Raw genomic sequence first — 6,036 nt, 5'->3', positions numbered from 1 at the left:
CTCTGGCCCCGTTAGGCTTATACCTATATCATAATGCAAAATACATTAAGTCCAACTACAAAAGTCCCCAAAGTCTATCAGTCTCAAGCCTGTTTAAAAGTCCAAAGTCACATGCCTTTAATCTCAGAACTCAGGAGGCAGAGACAGGTGGATCTCTGTGAGTTCAAGACCAACCTGGTCTACAGAGTGAGTTCCAGAACAGCCAAGGCTACACAGAGAAACCCTACCCCCCCCACACACACACACAACAAAAAACAAAATAACAAAGTGAAAACTCTCTTCTGAGATCCATGTAATCTATTAACTGTAATCCCCTATAAAATTAAAATAAAAAACAGATTACATACTCCCAACATACAATGGCACAGGATATATATACCATTCTAAAATGGAGGAAATGAAGCATAGTAAGGAAACACTTGACAAGACAGAAAATTAGCTGGGTAAACTCCAAACTCTGCCTCTCCATGTCTGACGTCAAAATACTTTTCAGATCTCCAACTCCTTTCAGCTTTGTTAACTGCAACACACTTCTTTCTTTTGGGCTGGTTTCACTCCTTCTTAGCAGCTCTCCTTGGCAGGTATCCCTCAACTCTGGGATCTCCAAAATCTTGGGGTCTCCACAGCAAACCAGGCTTCACCTTCACAGCTTCACACAATGGCCTCTCTAGGTCTCCATGCAGAGACATCCTTGATACACACCTGGTCTCAGAGGTTTTCCTTAGTTTTGGATGGAGATTCCATAACCTTTCTTCTATTGTTGACTCTAAAGCCAGAACTATGAGGCCAAATCTGCCAAGTTCTTTCTTTCTGGGACTGGAATATGGCCTCCTGTTCAATTATATCCTCATCAGCCTTCCTTCACTTCCTAAGCTTGGCTGCCCTGAAACTTGATCTGTAGACCAGGCTGGCCTCAAACTCAGAGATCCACCTGCCTCTGCCTTTGGAGTGCTGGGATTAAAGGTATGTACCACCATACTCGCTAAGCTTTTCTTTAATTCCTTTTCACAATTTGGAAGTTTTGCTTGTGGGATCTTGCCCAGAGGTTACCACTCCCTTTATTCCATTTAATTTTCATTAATCTGTTTATCTCCTTGAACATGGAACTTAGCTCTGTTAATAGAGACTGTTCTTTTGTTTCCTGGCTACCCAGAATCAAAATAAACACACAGAAACTATATTAATTGCAATATTGTTTGGCCAATAGCTTAAGCATATTTCTAGCTAGCTCTCACATCTTAAATCAACCCATTTCTATTATTTTGTATTTTACCCTGAGGCATATGGTTTACCTATAAGGTTCTGGGGCATCTGTTTCCTTCAGTAGTTTCATGGTGTCTCTCTGGTTCTGCCTACTTTCTCCCAGCATTTAGTTTAGTTTTCCCACCTAGTTCTATTCTGCCCTGCCAAAGGCCAAATCAGCTTTATTCATTAGCCAATAAAAGCAACCCATATACAGAAGGACCTCCCATACCATAGCTCCATTATACTTCCTGGTTCCCCTTTTCTCCTCAAATTGTACATTTTGTATTTTTCCCTTTTCAGTTTGCTCCTTTTTATTAGAGATCTGCATAAGAGTGAACACTAATAATCATATGACAAAGTCAATACCATGCTGTTTTGAGATTTCTTCAGCCAATGCCATTGTTCTAAAACTCTTCAATTTATTTTCAAGCACTTTTTCAGACAAGGGCAAAAAACAGTCACATTTTTACCTGAAATATCACAAGAACAGTTTCTAGGTTACAGAAAAATATTTTGTTCTGAAATGTCTTCAGCCAGACCCCCATACTTCAAATCACCCTCAGCACCACTGTCTTCCATGCTGCTACTAGTGTGACCCATCAAGCAGTGCTTAAAGCACTTGATGGCTTTCCTAACTGAAAGTCCCAAAGTCCTCTTTCCTCCAAACAAAAACATGGTCCAACCTATCACAGCAATTTTCGTGGATCAGCCTCGATGAAAATACATCTTGCCAGGATAGGGGCATGGAAATTTAGAAATATTAGGAAAGAATATAAAGACACATAAAAATAATAAGACAGAAACCATAGAATAATACTGGGAGGGCATTTTAGTGACTACTGAAAATCATGTGCATTTATTTTTTTATAGTTTTTATACCCAACATAAACAGGGATTGTGAGGGGTGGGGATGGAGAGATGTAAAAAGATTTTATTAACATGATACAAAGGACAACTCAAACAATCAACTGCTTTAACCCTTTGAGACATCAAATCACTAGCATTTTGATGTTTAGGCAGTGGAGCTGCTCTAGTGTACTATCCTGAAGGAGGCAGCCACTCCCCAGGTGACCTCATAGTTACAAAAGAAGGAGCAGAAGTATGTTTGCATATCCTGACCACCCATCAGAATGGCATAAAGCTATCTTAATGTCAAAAGAATCAAGTAATTGCATCCTGAGTTGAGATGTGTAACTATGCTTACCAAACATTTTGAGCAAACTCCAAACTCTCTGACCATCAAATAAGGTAAAAATGGACCCAGGTTTGGGTCTTCACAAGCAATTCTCTATCAACGTCTCTGGTATCAACGTCTGTCTTAGTTGGGGTTTTATTGTTGTGAAGAGATACTATGACCATGGTAACTCTTATGAAGGAAAACATTCACTGGGGCTGGCTTATAGTTCAGAGGTTTAGTCCATTATCATCATGGTAGAAAGTCTGGCGGCGTGTAGGTGGAACTGGTCCTGGAGAGAAACTGAGAGTTCTACATCTTCATCCACAGACAGCAGGAAGAAACAGTGAACCACTAGGTCTGGCTTGACTTCAAAGACATACTTCCTACTTCAACAAGGTCATGCTTACTCCAACAGGACACACCTCCACGGAGCTTTGGCTTTTAGAGTCTCCATTTTGTTAGTTAGTTGTTAGTTTTGTTAGGTCTGCCTTTACATGTTACTTGACCTTATTCCCTTGCGGCTTTTTTTTATAGGAAGGTGCTAAATTTTTTTTTTATTTCTAAAAAACCCATTCACTATATTATGCTGTAGCTTCTCCAGATTCTATTTTTAAAATTGATTTTTATTGAGCTCTACATTTTTCCTTGCGGCTTTTAATATTCTTTCTTTGTTCTCTGGGTTTAGTGTTTTGATTATTCTGTGGTGGTGGGACTTTCCTTTCTGGTTCAATCTAGTTGATGTTGTGCAAGCTGCAGCTTTCACTTGAGTTGAGGGCTGGAGTTCTGACCGCCAGGTCATGGCCTCTGGTTCAGCAGGGTGTTGCCTACTAGAATAGGGGTTTTGTCAGTGGGTGTGACCTCTGGTGGAGCAGGGGGCTTTGAACAGGGAAGTTGTGAATAGGTTTATGGTGATGAGGAGAGGAGGGACAGTTGGGAATAGACTGGGCAGTCACTGAGGGAGTGGGGGGTTTACCTGGGTTCTGCCCCCGCCCCCACATGGCCTCTGATGGAGCTGGGGGCAGGGTCTGACGGAATTCAACAGTGAGCTCTGCAGTCCTAGGTTTTTCTTAGTAGGGACACTGCTTCCATTTCATTGCTTGTTATGTATCTGCTGGAGTTGTTTTTACATTTTTAAATTTAAATTTGGTCGATCATATGTTTCTAATATTTTATCCATTTCTTGTACCCTCTGTACATTTCATTAGCCCATTTTTTGACTGAATAATTTGTTTTCATATTGTTTATTTTTTAAGTTCCTGGTATATCCTAGACATCAATTCTCTGTTATATATGTAGCTGACAAAGATTTATTTTATCCCCTTCTGTAGTCTGTCTCTTCACTTGATTAACTGTTTCCTTGGTTATACAGAACCTTTTTAATTTCATGAGATGTCTGTTGTCAGCTGCTGGCCTTAGGTCCTAGTTAGATTTAACTGACAGCTTGACACAGCTGAGAGTCACTTGAGAAGGGAGTTCTCAATTAAGTGATTCCCCAAATCAGATTGACCTGTGGGCAAGTCTGTAGAACACTGTCTTGATTTTAATTGACGTAGGATGGCCCAGCATACTATGGGCTGTACCATCCCTAGCTGTGAGGTCCTGTAGAAGAGTGAGCTGAGCATACACGCCAGCACGCAACCTTCCTCCAAGGTTTCTGCTTCAGATTCCTGCTTGAGTTCTCACCCTGACTCCCCTCAGTGACGGACTATAACCTGTATGTCAAAATAAACCCTTCACTTCCCTTAATCACTATTGGTCTGCAATACAAAGGGCATTTTTAAAAACTTTCTTCTTACTTATTTTTTGTGTCTTTTGCATTTTGCATCTCTATCCCATTCATTTCATATCGTGGAAGCTGTCGTGTGACACAGTGAGTTACACAGTAAACTCTTTTATCCATATCTCTTTACTTGGAAGTACTCATTGCAAAGAGTCATTGGTCTGGTTTGAGGCCTCTGGTTTCTGCCACAGTATTGATGCTGGGCCCTCACTGGGACCCCTCTTGAATATTGTATTGTTGCTCTATGTTGTGAAGACCCCACAGCTTTGGGTCTGCAGGACTGGCCCCTCCACATGCTCCAGCAGATGACAGATGGGGTAGATGTTAGGGTGGACCAACTCATAACCCTGGTTCTGGGCCTGGGTTAGCCCTCCAGGTCCCCCTCACCTTCACCCTCAGGATGAGTTCTCCAGCACTGCCCTGGCTAGATCACCGCTAGCAGTGATGAGGAAGAGGAGGAGCCAACTATCCTGCTTTGTATCCTCAGGCTCCACTCTCCCTCACAGTTACCTTCAGGGCCAGCTCTACTGTGTCGCTCAGGTGAGGTTCAGCAAGGGACAGGAACAGATCTCACACTCTTATGACCTCAGGGGCATCTCTCCCACCTGCCACAGACAGTGAGGGGGCAGGGGTGTGGTGGAGGGAGGTCATTTCTTCTCTACCCATGCCAGATCCCCCATGCTCCAGTGACTAAATCAGTATGTTCAATAATATGTTGCTTAGTCCCCATGCATTCATGTGTGTTCTGTAGTTTCTCTGGCTATTTGTTTGTAGTTTTATTCTACTGTGATAAGACAGAATAGTAGGGCTATTTCAGATTTTTTTCTTCTTGCTAAGACCTGATTTCTGTTCTAATCTGTGGTCTATTCTAGAGAAGGCACCCTGGGCTTCTGTGAAGAATGTATTCTGCAGTGTTTGGATGATATGTTTTGTGTATGATGTCAATTGATTCAGATGCTTCTTCACTGAGGGAATGGCCTATCAGTTTGCGAGAGAATAGAAATTGCTCACTGTTACTGTGTTTTGGTTAATCTGTGACTTCACACCTAGCAGTATGTTATGAAATCTAATGCACCCATGTTGTGTGGATATAGGTTTAGGGTTGTCAGATCCCCTGGATGGTTTGATCTGCTAATCAGTATGTAGTGGTCTTCTTTATTTCTTCTTAATATTGTTTACTTGAAGTCTGTTTTGTCAGATATTAGAACAATGACACCCACCTGTTCCCTAACTCTGCTTCCTTGGAATACCTCTTTTCATCCTTCACTCAAAGGTTGCATCTCTCTTAAAGTGAACCATGTTTCATGGACACAATAAATACATGATTCCTGTATTCTTTTCTAGTCTTTTCATCCATGTCTTTGACTGGAGAACTGAGACCATTGATACTCAGAGTTAGTATTGAAAGATGTCCAGATATTTCAGTGCTTGGTATTTTCCTATTCCTAGCTTAGCTATTATTCTAGCAGGCTCTACTTTTCCTTGTGGCCTTGTGGATGTCTCTACCTTTGTCCTAAATCTGAAGGATTTCTTCAAATACATTCTGTAGAACTCGCTTATTAGTAATGGATTCCTTTAGTGTATTTCATTTTAATGGATTGTTTTTCTTTCTCCTTCAGTTATGATAGCTTTTCTGGGTATTGTAGTATGGGGAGGCAATTGTGTCTTTAAGAACTTGTAATACATTGTTCCAAACCTTCCTGGCTTCTTAAGTTTCTGTGGAGAACTCTATTATTCTGATGGCCCTGCCTTTGTATGTTCGTTTGATGTTTTTCTTAGAGACTTGATGTACTTCTTTGTTCTGTATATCCAGTGGTTTAAGTATAATATAATG

This window comes from Microtus oregoni, unplaced genomic scaffold (genome assembly GCF_018167655.1).
Source record: "Microtus oregoni isolate MIOR12 unplaced genomic scaffold, Mior012 000002F_ref0000024, whole genome shotgun sequence".
NCBI lineage: Eukaryota > Metazoa > Chordata > Mammalia > Rodentia > Cricetidae > Microtus > Microtus oregoni.
Note: the sequence above shows the minus strand (reverse complement) of the source record.